This window comes from Pseudophryne corroboree, chromosome 10 (genome assembly GCF_028390025.1).
Source record: "Pseudophryne corroboree isolate aPseCor3 chromosome 10, aPseCor3.hap2, whole genome shotgun sequence".
In the NCBI taxonomy this organism is placed as follows: Eukaryota; Metazoa; Chordata; class Amphibia; order Anura; family Myobatrachidae; genus Pseudophryne; species Pseudophryne corroboree.
In genome coordinates this window covers 327,093,034-327,112,663 of record NC_086453.1, presented here as the reverse complement: position 1 = coordinate 327,112,663, position 19,630 = coordinate 327,093,034, and the positions used below count along the sequence as shown (strand labels likewise).

At 47.9% G+C, this 19,630-nt stretch overlaps 2 protein-coding genes across 6 annotated transcripts in view; one reads left to right on the top strand and one right to left on the bottom strand.

The window, feature by feature from the left end:
• The window catches only part of LOC134966656 (trichohyalin-like), a 241,249-nt gene that overhangs the window by 35,971 nt on the left and 185,648 nt on the right, over positions 1–19,630 (top strand). The window lies entirely within an intron of this gene.
• The window catches only part of CCDC27 (coiled-coil domain containing 27), a 281,519-nt gene that overhangs the window by 244,283 nt on the left and 17,606 nt on the right, over positions 1–19,630 (bottom strand). For 4 of the 5 annotated variants that reach the window (XM_063943568.1, XM_063943573.1, XM_063943569.1 and 1 more), the window contains exons 1-2: positions 16,223–16,378; positions 13,121–13,194 (exon numbers count right to left, since the gene is read on the bottom strand). The gene's annotated coding sequence lies outside the window, so the exon portion shown is untranslated. Of the gene's footprint in view, positions 1–13,120; positions 13,195–16,222; positions 16,379–19,630 lie in introns of those variants that run through there. The other variant, XM_063943570.1, reaches the window with a different exon arrangement.

Sequence of the window (19,630 nt, the reverse complement as noted above, 5' to 3'; positions counted from 1 at the left end):
TCTTCAATTCGAGCTGCCGGCAGTTGACCATTCTTGAGCCAATTTGAGGGTTTTAGGGGCTCTCGCGGATGAGTCCTCCAACTTCCAAGAGTCTAATAGTCACAAACCAGCCTCTGGTGTAGTTATTACATTGGTGGCGCCGTTCCTTCTAACGAGGAGTTTGGTCAGGAATCCCCAACGATAGGGAATATCAGCTCTCCTCAAAGCCGTGGTCACCGGATAGAAGGAGCGTCGCATAGCCAGAGTAGTAACCGACAGGTCTCCGTATCCTTGCAGATCTCCCAAGGTTGAGGCCGGCAGATCCGGTCGCATAGCCGCACGTAGGATCTGTTCCTTAATGTGGAAATAATGCATCCTCATCAAAGTGTCTCTTGGAGCGTCCTTTGGGGCATTTTTTGCCTTTGGGAGACGGTGGATGCGATCAATGAGGAAATCATCGATGGAGTTGGTGGGAAGGAGGGTCATGAAAAGATCCGTTGCAAATTGTTTGAGGTCCGAGTTGTGGACCGTATCTGGAATGCCGCGGAGTTTTATGTTGTTACAGCGTGACCTATCCTCAAGGTCACAGGTCTTCCGTCGTAGGTCCGCGACCTCGGATTGTAACTCAAGTTGAGTAATCATCTCATTATGGGATTTCACCACCTCCTCACACTTATTCAGAGATGATCCGTGCGCTGACCTATGGCATCGACTGATTGTTGGCAGCACTGCAACGCTGTCTTAACTTCCATCGTTATATCATCCCTGAAGGAAGTCAGAAGTTGCCGCATAAAGCCGAGAGTGAGAGGAGCATCGTCATCCAGTTGTGAGAGTTTCGCCGGACCGACACAGGGAGTCACAGACGGGTCAACACGCTCTGGAGAGTGTTTCGGTTGAGGATCAGAAATGGAAGGCCCTCTTGGACTCTGAGATGAAGACGACTGCTTGAAGAAAGCCACCGGACGAGCCGGGGTTTGGTCTTTTTGGCGTTTAGGCGGCATAATTCTGAAAGGTATATCCCACCGAAGGAGGTGTAGACGAGACAATTTGGAAGAAGGAGTATAGACAAAGCTATGCCGGCTTGCTAATTGCCAGGAGTTGTATCAGAGCATCAGGAGCGAGCGATGGGTCAGGACATCACGAAGGTAGTTATATCATCCCGGCTCACAACGGGGAGGGTCCCCCCGCATCCCCCAACTGACGGGTGTAAGTGAGGAGATATCAGATATAGATACAGGAAGGGTACAAGCCCCGAGGACTTGTAGACACTAACACTTGAAAAGTCCCCTTTATATTAATGCAGCAGCTTCTGGGGTTGGAGGTATGGAGGGGGTGCCTTATATGCAGCAATTATCCAGCAGACGAAGAGATTAATACAGCACACACTATCATTGGCAATTTGCCAGCACTTAAAATGGCGCCCCCAGGCTCCAATCCTGGGCCTTTGTAGTTCTGGTTCCCGTGCCCCCGTCTGTTGTGTTGGTGGAAGTGGGGAGCGTCTCTGCAAACAAGGGGCCCCCCTTCACTGCACTGCAGCGGGAAACGAAGACAAACAGATGCAGGAGGCAGCGCCAGCCGCATCCCGCCCACGGAGCTCAGCCGCGCACGCTCCCGCTTTTCGGATACACACAGCGGGCGCCACGGCTGGCGGGTTGGATGGCGCACAGGGCGGTTTGGCAGGAGGCAAGGGAGACGCCGTTAGGGGAGTCAGGAGAAGGGCCGCCGCCATCCACGGCCGTGATCAAGGCCCCCGCCACATCACTTCCGGTCCGGGGCAGCACCCGGCTCGAGTCCCCGGCTCCAACCAGGTAGGCAGGCCGCAACCAGCACGGGCGCAGGGAGCACCCGCCGGCTCTGCAACCTACCCACCAGTGCAGGGGAGCAGTAGCAGGCTTCTGGTGGGTCTCAATGGGTAGGTTTTGTGGACAGTGATCGTCAAATACGAGCACTTATGCAGGAGCTCGTTGTCAGCACGTCCACCTTCACTCACAGCTAAGCCACGCCCCCAAGGGAATTTAGATTTAAACTCCAAACGGGTAAATGATTTAATCTCTCTACAGCTCTGTGTAATATGGTGATGCTTTGAAAAGAATAATAAAATGGTATGTTAAATGATTTTCTCTTGTGTCCTAGAGGATGCTGGGGTCCACATTAGTACCATGGGGTATAGACGGGTCCACTAGGAGCCACTGGCACTTTAAGAGTTTGAGAGTGTGGGCTGGCTCCTCCCTCTATGCCCCTCCTACCACACCCAGTCTAGAAACTGTGCCCGAGGAAACGGACAACTTCGAGAGAAGGATTTTACACAGATAGTGGCAAGATTCACACCAGCTCACACATACAAGGCAAACCAAGCTAACCAGCTTGAAACATCAGCAACGGCTGAACAATAGGGGTAATTCCAAGTTGATCGCAGCAGGAAATTTTTTTAGCAGTTGGGCAAAACCATGTGCACTGCAGGGGGGCAGATATAACATTTGCAGAGTGAGTTAGATTTGGGTTGGTTATTTTGTTTCTGTGCAGGATAAATACTGGCTGCTTTATTTTTACACTGCAATTTAGATTGCAGATTTAACTCACCACACCCAAATCTATCTCTCTCTGCACATGTTATATCTGCCCCCCTGCAGTGCACATGGTTTTGCCCAACTGCTAACAAAGTTCCTGCTGCGATCAACTCAGAATTACCCCCCATATTACTTAACCAAGTAACAAAATAGTACTTAACCAAGAACTAAGCAGTACTGAACTAAGTAACGACTGCAGGATCATGAAGCGCTGGGCGGGTGCCCAGCATCCTCTACGGACTAGAGAAAAGGATTTAACGGTAGGTAATTAAAATCCTATTTTCTCTTACGTCCTAGAGGATGCTGGGGTCCACATTAGTACATGGGGATGTACCAAAGCTCCCAGAACGGGAGGGAGAGCGCGGAGGCTCCTGCAGAACTGACTGACCAAACGTCAGGTCCTCAGCGGCCAAGGTATCGAACTTGTAGAACTTTGCAAACGTGTTCGACCCCGACCAAATACCCGCTCGGCAAAGCTGTAAAGCCGAGACACCCCGGGCAGCCGCCCAGGAAGAACCCACCTTACGAGTAGAGTGGGCCTTAACTGACGTAGGACACGGTAATCCTGCCGTAGAATACGCATGCTGGATAGCGAACCTAAACCAGTGAGAGATCGTCTGCTTAGAAGCAGGAAACCCAAGTTTCTTGGGATCATACAGGACAAACAGAAAGTCCGATTTTCTGTGACGAGCAGTCCCCTTCATATAGATTTTCAGAGCCCTTACAACATCCAAGGACTTTGAGGAAATTTCGGAGTCAGTAGCAACTGGCACCACAATATGTTGGTTGATATGAAATGCTGACACAACCTTTGGAAGGAACGGCTGATGTGTCCGGAGCTCAGCTCTATCTTCATGGAAGATCAAGTAGGGGCTCTTACAAGACAAAGCCCCCAACTCCGACACACGTCTAGCAGAAGCTAAGGCCAAAAAAGTGACAGCCTTCCACGTGAGAAACTTGACCTCAACATCCGGTAGAGGCTCGAACCAATCCGATTGGAGGAACTGTAACACCACGTTAAGATCCCAGGGAGCCGTAGGCGGCACAAAGGAAGGCTGGATGTGCAGAACCCCTTTCAAGAAACTCTGAACCTCAGGGAGGGAAGCCAATTGTTTCTGGAAGAAAATGGATAGGGCCGAAATCTGGACCTTTACGGATCCCAACCTCTGGCCCATATCTACATCTGCTTGCAAGAAGAGGAGAAACCATCCCAGTTGAAACTTCACCATAGGAAACTTCTTGGACTCACACCAAGATATATATTTTTTCCAAATACGATGGTAATGTTTAGACGTTGCTCCTTTCCTAGCCTGTATGAGGGTAGGAATAACCTTGTTCGGAATGCCATTCCGAGCTAATATCTGCCGTTCAACCTCCATGCCATCAATCGTAGCCACGGTAAGTCTTGATAAGGGAACGGCCCCTGCTGCAGCAGGTCCTCCCGAAGAGGAAGAGTCCTCGGCTCTTCTAGCAGTAGCTCCAGAAGATCCTTCTTGGCCAGTCCGGAGCAGTGAGGATTGCCTGAACTTTTGTTCTCCTTATGAGTTTTAGAACTCTTGGAATGAGTGGAAGTGGAGTAAACACGTACACACACTGGAATACCCACGGAGTCACCACGGCTTGTGGGTCCCTCGACCTGGAACAATACCGCCGAAGCAGGGAGATCAGTTATTCTTTTACCACTCCCACAGGACAGATCAGAGAGAAACATAAAGTACAGTACTAGTGCCTTAAGGGTCTATTCATGAAGCAGTGAAAAGAGTGGAGAAGTGAGCCTGTGGAGAAGTTTTTACCCATGGCAACCAATCAGCTTCTCCGTACAGTTGTATAGTATGCAAATTTTAAATGTTACTTCAATGCTGATTGGTTGCCATAGGCAACATCTGCAATGGCTCACTTCTCCACACTTTTCACTGATTCATGAATAGACTAGAGATGAGCGGGTTCGGTTTCTCTGAATCCGAACCCGCACGAACTTCATGTTTTTTTTCACGGGTCCGAGCGACTCGGATCTTCCCGCCTTGCTCGGTTAACCCGAGCGCGCCCGAACGTCATCATGACGCTGTCGGATTCTCGCGAGACTCGGATTCTATATAAGGAGCCGCGCGTCGCCGCCATTTTCACACGTGCATTGAGATTGATAGGGAGAGGACGTGGCTGGCGTCCTCTCCATTTAGATTAGAAGAGAGAGAGAGAGAGATTGACATGATTTACTGGAGCTTAGGAGTACTGTAGAACTGTAGCGAGTGCAGAGTTTACTAGTGACAGACCACAGTGACCACCAGACAGTGCAGTTTTATTTAATATATCAGTTCTCTGCCTGAAAAAAACGATACACAGTGACTCAGTCACATACCATATCTGTGTGCACTGCTCAGCCCAGTGTGCTGCATCATCTATGTATATATCTGACTGTGCTCAGCTCACACAGCTTATAATTGTGGGGGAGACTGGGGAGCACTGCAGTGCCAGTTATAGGTTATAGCAGGAGCCAGGAGTACATATTATTATTAAAATTAAACAGTGCACACTTTTGCTGCAGGAGTGCCACTGCCAGTGTGACTGACCAGTGACCTGACCACACTGACCACCAGTATAGTTAGTAGTATAGTATACTATATTGTGATTGCCTGAAAAAGTTAAACACTCGTATCTGACTGTGCTCAGCTCACACATCTTATAATTGTGGGGGAGACTGGGGAGCACTGCAGTGCCAGTTATAGGTTATAGCAGGAGCCAGGAGTACATATTATTATTAAAATTAAACAGTGCACACTTTTGCTGCAGGAGTGCCACTGCCAGTGTGACTGACCAGTGACCTGACCACACTGACCACCAGTATAGTTAGTAGTATAGTATACTATATTGTGATTGCCTGAAAAAGTTAAACACTCGTCGTGTGACTTCACTTGTGTGGTGTTTTTTTTTTATTCTATAAAAAACTCATTCTGCTGACAGACAGTGTCCAGCAGGTCCGTCATTATATAATATATACCTGTCCGGCTGCAGTAGTGATATATATATATTTTTTATATCATTATTTATCATCCAGTCGCAGCAGACACAGTACGGTAGTTCACGGCTGTAGCTACCTCTGTGTCGGCACTCGGCAGTCCGTCCATAATTGTATACCACCTACCCGTGGTTTTTTTTTCTTTCTTCTTTATACATACATACTACTACTACTACATCTCTTTATCAACCAGTCTATATTAGCAGCAGACACAGTACAGTACGGTAGTCCACGGCTGTAGCTACCTCTGTGTCGGCACTCGGCAGTCCGTCCATAATTGTATACCACCTACCCGTGTTTTTTTTTTCTTTCTTCTTTATACATACATACTACTACTACTACATCTCTTTATCAACCAGTCTATATTAGCAGCAGACACAGTACAGTACGGTAGTCCACGGCTGTAGCTACCTCTGTGTCGGCACTGGGCAGTCCGTCCATAATTGTATACCACCTACCCGTGGTTTTTTTTTCTTTCTTCTTTATACATACATACTACTACTACATCTCTTTATCAACCAGTCTATATTAGCAGCAGACACAGTACAGTACGGTAGTCCACAGCTGTAGCTACCTCTGTGTCGGCACTGGGCAGTCCGTCCATAATTGTATACCACCTACCCGTGGTTTTTTTTTCTTTCTTCTTTATACATACATACTACTACTACTACTACATCTCTTTATCAACCAGTCTATATTAGCAGCAGACACAGTACAGTACGGTAGTCCACGGCTGTAGCTACCTCTGTGTCGGCACTGGGCAGTCCGTCCATAATTGTATACCACCTACCCGTGGTTTTTTTTTCTTTCTTCTTTATACATACATACTACTACTACATCTCTTTATCAACCAGTCTATATTAGCAGCAGACACAGTACAGTACGGTAGTCCACGGCTGTAGCTACCTCTGTGTCGGCACTGGGCAGTCCGTCCATAATTGTATACCACCTACCCGTGGTTTTTTTTTCTTTCTTCTTTATACATACATACTACTACTACTACTACATCTCTTTATCAACCAGTCTATATTAGCAGCAGACACAGTACAGTACGGTAGTCCACGGCTGTAGCTACCTCTGTGTCGGCACTCGGCAGTCCGTCCATAATTGTATACCACCTACCCGTGGTTTTTTTTTTCTTTCTTCTTTATACATACATACTACTACTACTACATCTCTTTATCAACCAGTCTATATTAGCAGCAGACACAGTACAGTACGGTAGTCCACGGCTGTAGCTACCTCTGTGTCGGCACTCGGCAGTCCATCCATAATTGTATACTAGTATCCATCCATCTCCATTGTTTACCTGAGGTGCCTTTTAGTTGTGCCTATTAAAATATGGAGAACAAAAATGTTGAGGTTCCAAAATTAGGGAAAGATCAAGATCCACTTCCACCTCGTGCTGAAGCTGCTGCCACTAGTCATGGCCGAGACGATGAAATGCCAGCAACGTCGTCTGCCAAGGCCGATGCCCAATGTCATAGTACAGAGCATGTCAAATCCAAAACACCAAATATCAGTAAAAAAAGGACTCCAAAACCTAAAATAAAATTGTCGGAGGAGAAGCGTAAACTTGCCAATATGCCATTTACCACACGGAGTGGCAAGGAACGGCTGAGGCCCTGGCCTATGTTCATGGCTAGTGGTTCAGCTTCACATGAGGATGGAAGCACTCAGCCTCTCGCTAGAAAACTGAAAAGACTCAAGCTGGCAAAAGCACCGCAAAGAACTGTGCGTTCTTCGAAATCCCAAATCCACAAGGAGAGTCCAATTGTGTCGGTTGCGATGCCTGACCTTCCCAACACTGGACGTGAAGAGCATGCGCCTTCCACCATTTGCACGCCCCCTGCAAGTGCTGGAAGGAGCACCCGCAGTCCAGTTCCTGATAGTCAGATTGAAGATGTCAGTGTTGAAGTACACCAGGATGAGGAGGATATGGGTGTTGCTGGCGCTGGGGAGGAAATTGACCAGGAGGATTCTGATGGTGAGGTGGTTTGTTTAAGTCAGGCACCCGGGGAGACACCTGTTGTCCGTGGGAGGAATAGGGCCGTTGACATGCCTGGTGAAAATACCAAAAAAATCAGCTCTTCGGGATGGAAGTATTTCACCAGAAATGCGGACAACAGGTGTCAAGCCGTGTGTTCCCTTTGTCAAGCTGTAATAAGTAGGGGTAAGGACGTTAACCACCTCGGAACATCCTCCCTTATACGTCACCTGCAGCGCATTCATAATAAGTCAGTGACAAGTTCAAAAACTTGGGCCGACAGCGGAAGCAGTCCACTGACCAGTAAATCCCTTCCTCTTGTAACCAAGCTCACGCAAACCACCCCACCAACTCCCTCAGTGTCAATTTCCTCCTTCCCCAGGAATGCCAATAGTCCTGCAGGCCATGTCACTGGCAATTCTGACGAGTCCTCTCCTGCCTGGGATTCCTCCGATGCATCCTTGCGTGTAACGCCTACTGCTGCTGGCGCTGCTGTTGTTGCTGCTGGGAGTCGATGGTCATCCCAGAGGGGAAGTCGTAAGCCCACTTGTACTACTTCCAGTAAGCAATTGACTGTCCAACAGTCCTTTGCGAGGAAGATGAAATATCACAGCAGTCATCCTGTTGCAAAGCGGATAACTGAGTCCTTGACAACTATGTTGGTGTTAGACGTGCGTCCGGTATCCGCCGTTAGTTCACAGGGAACTAGACAATTTATTGAGGCAGTGTGCCCCCGTTACCAAATACCATCTAGGTTCCACTTCTGTAGGCAGGCGATACCGAGAATGTACACGGACGTCAGAAAAAGACTCACCAGTGTCCTAAAAAATGCAGTTGTACCCAATGTCCACTTAACCACGGACATGTGGACAAGTGGAGCAGGGCAGGGTCAGGACTATATGACTGTGACAGCCCACTGGGTAGATGTATGGACTCCCGCCGCAAGAACAGCAGCGGCGGCACCAGTAGCAGCATCTCGCAAACGCCAACTCTTTCCTAGGCAGGCTACGCTTTGTATCACCGCTTTCCAGAATACGCACACAGCTGAAAACCTCTTACGGCAACTGAGGAAGATCATCGCAGAATGGCTTACCCCAATTGGACTCTCCTGTGGATTTTTGGCATCGGACAACGCCAGCAATATTGTGTGTGCATTAAATATGGGCAAATTCCAGCACGTCCCATGTTTTGCACATACCTTGAATTTGGTGGTGCAGAATTTTTTAAAAAACGACAGGGGCGTGCAAGAGATGCTGTCGGTGGCCAGAAGAATTGCGGGACACTTTCGGCGTACAGGCACCACGTACAGAAGACTGGAGCACCACCAAAAACTACTGAACCTGCCCTGCCATCATCTGAAGCAAGAAGTGGTAATGAGGTGGAATTCAACCCTCTATATGCTTCAGAGGTTGGAGGAGCAGCAAAAGGCCATTCAAGCCTATACAATTGAGCACGATATAGGAGGTGGAATGCACCTGTCTCAAGTGCAGTGGAGAATGATTTCAACGTTGTGCAAGGTTCTGATGCCCTTTGAACTTGCCACACGTGAAGTCAGTTCAGACACTGCCAGCCTGAGTCAGGTCATTCCCCTCATCAGGCTTTTGCAGAAGAAGCTGGAGGCATTGAAGAAGGAGCTAAAAGGGAGCGATTCCGCTAGGCATGTGGGACTTGTGGATGCAGCCCTTAATTCGCTTAACAAGGATTCACGGGTGGTCAATCTGTTGAAATCAGAGCACTACATTTTGGCCACCGTGCTCGATCCTAGATTTAAAACCTACCTTGGATCTCTCTTTCCGGCAGACACAAGTCTGCTGGGGTGCAAAGACCTGCTGGTGACAAAATTGTCAAGTCAAGCGGAACGCGACCTGTCAACATCTCCTCCTTCACATTCTCCCGCAACTGGGGGTGCGAGGAAAAGGCTCAGAATTCCGAGCCCACCCGCTGGCGGTGATGCAGGGCAGTCTGGAGCGACTGCTGATGCTGACATCTGGTCCGGACTGAAGGACCTGACAACGATTACGGACATGTCGTCTACTGTCACTGCATATGATTCTCTCAACATTGAAAGAATGGTGGAGGATTATATGAGTGACCGCATCCAAGTAGGCACGTCACACAGTCCGTACTTATACTGGCAGGAAAAAGAGCCAATTTGGAGGCCCTTGCACAAACTGGCTTTATTCTACCTAAGTTGCCCTCCCACAAGTGTGTACTCCGAAAGAGTGTTTAGTGCCGCCGCTCACCTTGTCAGCAATCGGCGTACGAGGTTACATCCAGAAAATGTGGAGAAGATGATGTTCATTAAAATGAATTATAATCAATTCCTCCGCGGAGACATTGACCAGCAGCAATTGCCTCCACAAAGTACACAGGGAGCTGAGATGGTGGATTCCAGTGGGGACGAATTGATAATCTGTGAGGAGGGGGATGTACACGGTGATATATCGGAGGATGATGATGAGGTGGACATCTTGCCTCTGTAGAGCCAGTTTGTGCAAGGAGAGATTAATTGCTTCTTTTTTGGTGGGGGTCCAAACCAACCCGTCATATCAGTCACAGTCGTGTGGCAGACCCTGTCACTGAAATGATGGGTTGGTTAAAGTGTGCATGTCCTGTTTATACAACATAAGGGTGGGTGGGAGGGCCCAAGGACAATTCCATCTTGCACCTCTTTTTTCTTTTATTTTTCTTTGCGTCATGTGCTGTTTGGGGAGGGTTTTTTGGAAGGGACATCCTGCGTGACACTGCAGTGCCACTCCTAGATGGGCCCGGTGTTTGTGTCGGCCACTAGGGTCGCTAATCTTACTCACACAGCTACCTCATTGCGCCTCTTTTTTTCTTTGCGTCATGTGCTGTTTGGGGAGGGTTTTTTGGAAGGGACATCCTGCGTGACACTGCAGTGCCACTCCTAGATGGGCCAGGTGTTTGTGTCGGGCACTTGGGTCGCTGAGCTTAGTCACACAGCTACCTCATTGCGCCTCTTTTTTTCTTTGCGTCATGTGCTGTTTGGGGAGTGTTTTTTGGAAGGGCCATCCTGCGTGACACTGCAGTGCCACTCCTAGATGGGCCAGGTGTTTGTGTCGGCCACTAGGGTCGCTTAGCTTAGTCATCCAGCGACCTCGGTGCAAATTTTAGGACTAAAAATAATATTGTAAGGTGTGAGGTATTCAGAATAGACTGAAAATGAGTGGAAATTATGGTTTTTGAGGTTAATAATAATATGGGATCAAAATGACCCCCAAATTCTATAATTTAAGCTGTTTTTTAGGGTTTTTTGAAAAAAACACCCGAATCCAAAACACACCCGAATCCGACAAAAAAAATTCGGTGAGGTTTTGCCAAAACGCGGTCGAACCCAAAACACGGCCGCGGAACCGAACCCAAAACCAAAACACAAAACCCGAAAAATTTCAGGCGCTCATCTCTAGAATAGACCCCTTATTTAATCCCCAAGGGTCAGCAATGTCCCTCAGCATGGATGGGAATTGAAGATAAGATGGATGGTACACACATTTAAGCCTCATACCTAGAAACATAGAATTTGATGGCAGATAAGAACCACTTAGTATGGAAGCCCATTTCTGCCACAGTGATGAAAAAACAAAGATCCAGTATCTCAAAATATTGACTTAGTACCTCAAAATATTGAGAAACTTTCTCAAAATATTGACATGGTATCACAAAATATTTTACTTAGTATCTCAAAATATTGACTTAGTATCTCAAAATAAGGAAAAACATTATTGAAGATTGCATAAGCCTATGTGCTGTTTCCATGAGGCAAAGCAACAGAAGCAAGTGTTCAAAACAAAGCTTAGCAGACCAACATGGATACAATCATTGAAGACTATTTAGGCGTGTATACACAAATCGTGAAATTTTGGTGATGTTGGAGGAATCACATAATATTAAAATAAGCCTCCGGACACTGGAGAAAAAGCTACATAAAAACATCTTTGGCGGAGACGTAATAAGACAGATGAGGCAGAAGTGACGTCCGTCATTTACCAACAACTACAAATTTCTGGCAAACCGCACGGCTACAGGTGGATGCACCAGAAATGTTGGATGGCCGGGATAATAACCATAAGAGAAACTGTAAGGCAATTGATGCGACTGATGGATGGAAATGGGGTAGATCTGTGTGAGCGCAACCGCTTGAGACGACGCATGTATGTCAGTCGTGGGCCAAACTATGTATGGCATATAGATGGATACAGCAAGTTAAAGCCTTATGGCACACATATCAGTGGTTGCATAGATGGCTTCTCTAGAAAAATTTAGTTATCAAGGGTATGCAGTCACTAAATCGACGGTGCCAATGTCAGCATTCATGATGTCAACATTGAAAATGTTTTCAATGTCGATTTTTTTTCCATGGAAAAGTCAACATTGACAAAACATTGACATACGAAATGCCGACTGTATAATATAGACATTTGCAGTAGGCTTAGAGTTAGGTGTTAGCATTAGGATTACAATTAGGGTTACTGTTAGGGTTAGTATTAAGGTTAGGGTTACTGTTAGGGTTAGTATTAAGGTTAGGGTTACTGTTTAAGTTAGGGTTAGGGATAGAATTACTGCTAAAAATACATTGTCAACATTTCAACATTATCAGTATCCAGAGGTGTAGCGTGTAGCCACGGCGCCCGGAGCATATGCGTGCTATGCCCCCCAAGTGTGCATGTGGGGTTAAATTAAAGGGGTGTCTCCCCATGGCTGCCCCCCATGTATCTCCCCAAGACTGCCCCCCATGTATCTCCCCAAGACTGCCTCCCCCCTGTATTACCCCAATACTGCCTCCCCCCTGTATCACCCCAAGACTGCCCCCCCCCCCCCCCCCCCGTGTATCCCCATGGCTGCCTCCAACCCTTTATGTCCCCAAGGCTGCCTCCCCCGTCTCCCCATGGCTGCCTCCCCCACTTAAGGACCCCAAGGCTGCCTCCCCCCTGTGTATCCCCATGTCTGCCTTCCCCCTGTGTATCCCCATGGCTGCCCCCCCCCCCCTTAATGTCCCCGAGGCTGCCTCCCCCCTGTGTATTCCAAAGGCTGCCTCCCCATGTGCATTCCCAAGGCTGCCTTCCCTGTGGCTCCGCATGGTTGCTCCCCTTCCCCACCGTGTCTCCTCATGGCTGCCCCTCCTGAGTCCCCGCATGGCTTTCTCCCCTCTCTGTGTCTCTCCCGTTGCTATGCTTACCTGACCTCTCCCTGGATCACTGCTGGGGTCACCGGGGAAAGCGTTCAGTCATCCTTCCTGTCCCGCAGTGCAGCCGCTGTGGCTTAGTGACATGCGCAGTATGTAGTTACTGGCCGGTGGGACTGCGGCGCCCTTGCCACAGACAGGCACCTGGAGCATGAGCTCCACTTGCGCCGCCCTCGCTACGCCCCTGTCAGTATCAACATGCTGAATGCCGACATGAGCAATGTCAGCACTATGAACATATATATATATATATATATATATATATATATATATATATATATATACTGTATTTATTTGTAATGTTTTCAAAAGTTAATATAAACTAGTTTGCCAACAATCCCATAATCCCAGAATACATTTTCAATTGTTACCTTAGGGTTAAAGATGGTTGGCACGTGAAATATCAGCGAGTTGTAAATATATGTGCTAGGAGTGCATGACACCGCTGAAAGAGAATACACCAACAATTAGTATAAACAACAAATGTGATACCCTTGGCTTTGTGGAGCGAATGGACACTGCAATATAGGAGGCTGCCACTAGGTGGAACCGCAGAGCAACAAAAGGGAAAAGCCAGAAAAAAGGATAGGATTCCCTGGTTGTACATGTGCAGTAGAGACTGTAAGACACAGAGGAGCGGAGCAGGAGAGTGGGGTAAGGTAGGCTGACCATACTATCCCTTTAAACTGTGACACTAATGAATTACACAGGTTCTGTAGCTGGCTAACATCAAATCTGTATGTCACCTGGTTTTAATCAGCCCCAGAACCTGTGTTATTTATGAGTGTGCCAGTTTAAAGCGATATTATGGTCAGCCTAGGTAAGGTGCCGAAGGTGCATGATCCTGGGCTGGGCAAGCAACACACTAAAGTGGTGTTAAGTGCTAAGGGCAACTGAATACTCACTGATGGTGTGCTGGGGGGCTACAGCATAAACACCATCAAAGGGAGTATGAGATATGTGGATGCTGAGTTAAACTAATTAAAACTAAACTAATACAGGGAGATGTCACTAGTGAAAACATATTGAAAGCCTAATGAAAGTATACTGAAAATCTAATAAGAGCATAGTAAAAGTATACTGTAAGTACTGAGTAACTCTAAAGGGGGGTACTCACGGAGCGATCGCTGCTGATCTGATAAGATTGCTTAGATTTTAAGCAGCGATCACTCCGTGTGTACCCCTCACAGCGACAGCGATGCGCAGCCCCGTGCATTGCTATCGCTGGTGCTAGATTGGCCAATCTAGCAGGTCACGTCACCCGCTGGGTGAAATGAGCCCCGTCTCCCCCGCACGCTCAGCACGCATCGTGCTGTGCTGAGCGGGGGGGGGGGGGGGGGGGGGAGATGTGTGCTGAGCGGTTCGTTTAGCACACATCTCTCCCCACATCTGCCGGTGAGTACTGGCCTTTACATTTATAAGAGACTGTGCTAAAGATATGAATATGCTGATGGTGTGATATATGTTCTGCTTTAATTACTATTGAGCCACTGACTGAGTTTATAAGCATAAAGAGAGGAAGCCATTTTGTGAGAGAATTATAACTGGGTTAAGTGCACTTTGGTACTTAGCTATTGATACTATTGAGTGCTGAAGATAACTGCTCTACTATAAGTGGAACTGTGTTTATTGTTCTTTATCACTGTACAATTAAAGGTATTGTTCTCTAATTAAAAGATTAGCTAAGGTGTTCACTTTAAAGTATATCACTGATCGGTCTGTGGTTTTGCCAGGGCCGGTGCAAGGCTTCTCTACATCCTAGGCAAAATTTCAGCCTGCTACCCCCCCCCCCCCCCCTCTCCCAAAACCACACACCGTGTCTTAATACATACAGGAAATGTGGTAAAACCCAGAAAACAGTTTTATTTTTTTAAGCGCATTTTAATGTTAATACATCCCATCCAGCTGACTCTTAGTGGGAACTTCAGGACAGATTGCTGCTTTAATGCTGTAGGCGTTCTACCCAGGGTGCACGAGAACTGCTAGACCAGGGCTGGATTAAGCCTTCAGGCAGCCTATATACAGTATATCTATACAGTGGTCGAAGTGCAAATTTTGAAGTGGGTGTATGGAAAAGTAAAGGGGTAGTGGCCACTCAAAAGGGGGCGTGTCCTTCAGTGTAGTACCCCTTATACTATCTAGTACTGGTGCTCCTTTCACATTATACCACACAGTATGAGCCAAAATTAACATTATAGCACACGGTATGAGCTGAAATTCAAATTATAGCACACAGTATGAGCCGTAATTCACATTATAGCACACGGTATGAGCCGAAATTCACATTATAGCACACAATATGAGCAGAAATTCACATTGTAGCACACTGAATGAGCCGAAATTCACATTATAGCACACGGTATGAGCCGAAATTCACATTATACCACACAGAATGTGCCGAAATTCACATTATAGCACACGGAATGAGCCGAAATTCACATTATAGTACACGGAATGAGCCAAAATTCACATTATAGCAGAAGGTATGAGCTGAAACATGGGGGACAGGGTGTCACATGCAGGGGGTGTACAGAGCACCATACATGGGCAGGAGGGTCATCACACAGGGCAACAGGGGTAGGGGAGCGCTGGGTGACATACACACAAAGGCAGTGGGGGGGCACAGGGGGGCACAAGGTGTCACGCACACAGAGGGAGGGTCCACACACATGGGGAATGGGGGGGCAGGAGAGCACAGGGCTCTCCAGCAGTCACTCACCGCCGCCATGTCCAGTCAACCTTAGCTTGAGCTGCGGTCTGTCACTGTCAACAAGGGAGTCCCGCAGCGCGGACCCAGGCAGAGCCCGAAGAGGAGGCCGGCAGCAGGAGGATTTGAGCGCCAGCGTCTATGCAGCCCCATGGTGACGCGGCTGCCCGGTTGAATAATTGGAGGAATCTTGGCACTGTGCATGGGCGGCTGCTGGAGGAGGGAAGGGGGAGTGTGTGTCCGCCATAACTGCTGGGAAGTAGTGTGGTTCAGAGCTCCGGCACCGACCGCCGTGACTGGGAGCAGCAGTGTGGGGAACATGAGCACGCTCGGCCATTTAAAAAAAAACAAAAAACTTCTGGGTCTGTGGAGAAGTGACGGTATGCCATGCTGCCGCATACCAGCCCACTTCGACCACTATATATATATATATATATATATATATATATATATATATATATACACACCCACTATGTAATTAAAGATTAATGCTGCTCCTCATCTGTATGGGAGGAATTCAAGTGTTTTGTGTGCTGGCAGTGATATATATATATGTGCATGTATGTATATATATATATATATACACATACATATATATATATGTGTCATTCCTCTTCCCCTTCCAGCAACCCATCACCTCTACCTTTTATATATTTAAATATACACCCTCACCCCGCCCTTTACTATATAGATTTAATGATTCCCCCACCCCCTAAGTATTTCCCCCCTCCCACCTTGACCCTTTATATATTAATGGAGCTCTTACAATCGCGGGGTGAGTTTGTGGCAGTTTCTTCTCATGGTCCAGGGCGGGAGTATGACGGGCATTACCACGGCGAGGAGCGGAAGACAGTTGCTATAGCAACTGTAACAATATCCGGCAGCACGCTGCAGACTCTATGTGCATAGAGTATTAGAGCCGCTGTCGATGGGTTACACTGACACTGCCCGTGCTAAAGGGATGACGCGGCTGCCCAACTGTTATCAGCCGGCCGCATGGACAGTGTCAGTGTTACCCATCGGCAGCGGCTCTAATACTCTATTCACATAGCGTAAGCAGTGTGCTGTCGGATATTATTACAGTTGCTATAGCAACTGTCTTCCGCTCCTCGCCGCGCTAACACCTGTAATATTCCTCTTAAGGAAGAGGACGGAGAAGCGTTCATCGGCAGCGTGAGCTGCCGCCCTCAAGTGGCCGGCGCCCATAGGCAGCTGCCTAAAGCTGCCTAGTGGTAGCGCCGGCCCTGGGTTTTGCTAGTCTGCTGAGCAGTAATTTGTTTTGCTATTTCTTTATATGTGTGTTGAGAAGGGTATTATGTGTTTATAATCTAGTGCAGCGGTGGCCAACCAGTGGCTCTTGAGCCGCATGCAGCTCTTTCTTCATTCAGATCCGGCTCCTGACACTTGAGGTCAGGTGACCGCAAAAGATCCAGAAACCACTGTGCTCCAGCCAGGCATGCAGTGCCAGCGCCACTAAGTGGACTGAGGGAGCTGGATACTAGGCGAGAACTTATGGCAAGCAAAGGGAGACTACAGCTACCTCAGCATGGACCACCTCGGATTTGGAGCAGGGGCTACTGGACACTAGAGATGAGCGGGTTCGGTTCCTCGGAATCCGAACCCGCCCGAACTTCATGTTTTTTTACACGGGTCCGAGCGACTCGGATCTTCCCGCCTTGCTCGGTTAACCCGAGCGCGCCCGAACGTCATCATCCCGCTGTCGGATTCTCGCGAGGTTCGGATTCTATCGCGAGACTCGGATTCTATATAAGGAGCCGCGCGTCGCCGCCATTTTCACACGTGCATTGAGATTGATAGGGAGAGGACGTGGCTGGCGTCCTCTCCGTTTATAGAGAGTGAGACTAGAGTAGAGAGAGACACAGTAGTAATTTTGGGGAGCATTAGGAGGAGTACTTTAGGAGGAGTACTACTACTTGCTGAAGTGATAGATAGATAGTGTGACTGTATAATGTATATCTGACTTGTGGGGGAGACACTGACAGTGGGGAGCAGTTAGAGTCTGAGAGCAGGACTCAGGAGTACATATAACGTACAGTGCACACTTTTGCTGCCAGAGTGCCACACTGCCATTGTGACCACACTGACCACCAGTATAATATATATTGTGATTGTCTGCTTAGGAGTACTACTTGCAAGTTGCTGATAGTGTGACCAGTGACCTGACCACCAGTTTATAATAATCACCACCAGTTTAATATATATAATATATATATATAATTGTATATAATATATATATAATATTGTATACCACCTACCCGTGGTTTTTTTTTTCTTTCTTCTTGATACATACTACTATAGTAGCTTACTGTAGCAGTCTGCGGTGCTGCTGAGCTGACAGTGTCCAGCAGATCCGTCATCAGTCATTACATAATAAATATATATTATATACCTGTCCGGCTGCAGTACTAGTGATATTATATATTTCTCTGACGTCCTAAGTGGATGCTGGGGACTCCGTCAGGACCATGGGGAATAGCGGCTCCGCAGGAGACAGGGCACAAAAATAAAGCTTTAGGATCAGGTGGTGTGCACTGGCTCCTCCCCCTATGACCCTCCTCCAAGCCTCAGTTAGGTTTTTGTGCCCGTCCGAGCAGGGTGCAATCTAGGTGGCTCTCTTAAGGAGCTGCTTAGAAAAAGTTTTTAGGTTTTTTATGTTCAGTGAGTCCTGCTGGCAACAGGCTCACTGCATCGAGGGACTTAGGGGAGAGAAGTTCAACTCACCTGCGTGCAGGATGGATTGGCTTCTTAGGCTACTGGACACCATTAGCTCCAGAGGGAGTCGGAACACAGGTCTCACCCTGGGGTTCGTCCCGGAGCCGCGCCGCCGACCCCCCTTGCAGATGCTGAAGATTGAAGGTCCAGAAACCGGCGGCAGAAGGCTTTTCAGTCTTCATGAAGGTAGCGCACAGCACTGCAGCTGTGCGCCATTGTTGTCACACACTTCACACCATAGGTCACGGAGGGTGCAGGGCGCTGCTGGGGGCGCCCTGGGCAGCAATGTATAATACCTTTTATGGCTAAAAAATACATCACATATAGCCCTTGAGGCTATATGGATGTATTAAACCCATGCCAGATATCTCAAACTCCGGGAGAAAAGCCCGCCGGAATAGGGGGCGGGGCTTATTCTCCTCAGCACACAGCGCCATTTTCCTGCTCAGCTCCGCTGTGAGGAAGGCTCCCAGGACTCTCCCCTGCACTGCACTACAGAAACAGGGTAAAACAGAGAGGGGGGGGGCACTTTTTTTGGCGATATTTTATATATTTAAGCTGCTATAAGGATACAACACTTATATAAGGTTGTTCCCATATATATTATAGCGCTTGGGTGTGTGCTGGCAAACTCTCCCTCTGTCTCCCCAAAGGGCTAGTGGGGTCCTGTCTTCGATAAGAGCATTCCCTGTGTGTCTGCTGTGTGTCGGTACGTGTGTGTCGACATGTATGAGGACGATGTTGGTGTGGAGGCAGAGCAATTGCCAATAATGGTGATGTCACCCCCCAGGGAGTCGACACCGGAATGGATGGCTTTGTTTATGGAATTACGTGATAATGTCAGCACATTACAAAAATCAGTTGACGACATGAGACGGCCGGAAAACCAGTTGGTACCTGCCCAGGCGTCTCAGACACCGTCAGGGGCTGTAAAACGCCCTTTACCTCAGTCGGTCGACACAGACCCAGACACGGACACTGAATCTAGTGTCGACGGTGAAGAAACAAACGTATTTTCAAGTAGGGCCACACGTTATATGATCACGGCAATGAAGTAGGCTTTGCATATCTCTGATACTGCAAGTACCACAAAAAGGGGTATTATGTGGGGGGTGAAAAAACTACCTGTAGTTTTTCCTGAATCAGAGGAATTGAATGATGTATGTGATGAAGCGTGGGTTAACCCAGATAGAAAAGTGCTAATTTCAAAAAAGTTATTGGCATTATACCCTTTCCCGCCAGAGGTTAGGGCGCGCTGGGAAACACCCCCTAGGGTGGATAAGGCGCTCACACGCTTATCAAAACAAGTGGCGTTACCGTCTCCTGATACGGCCGCCCTCAAGGATCCAGCTGATAGGAGGCTGGAAACTACCCTAAAAAGTATATACACACATACTGGTGTTATACTGCGACCAGCCATCGCCTCAGCCTGGATGTGCAG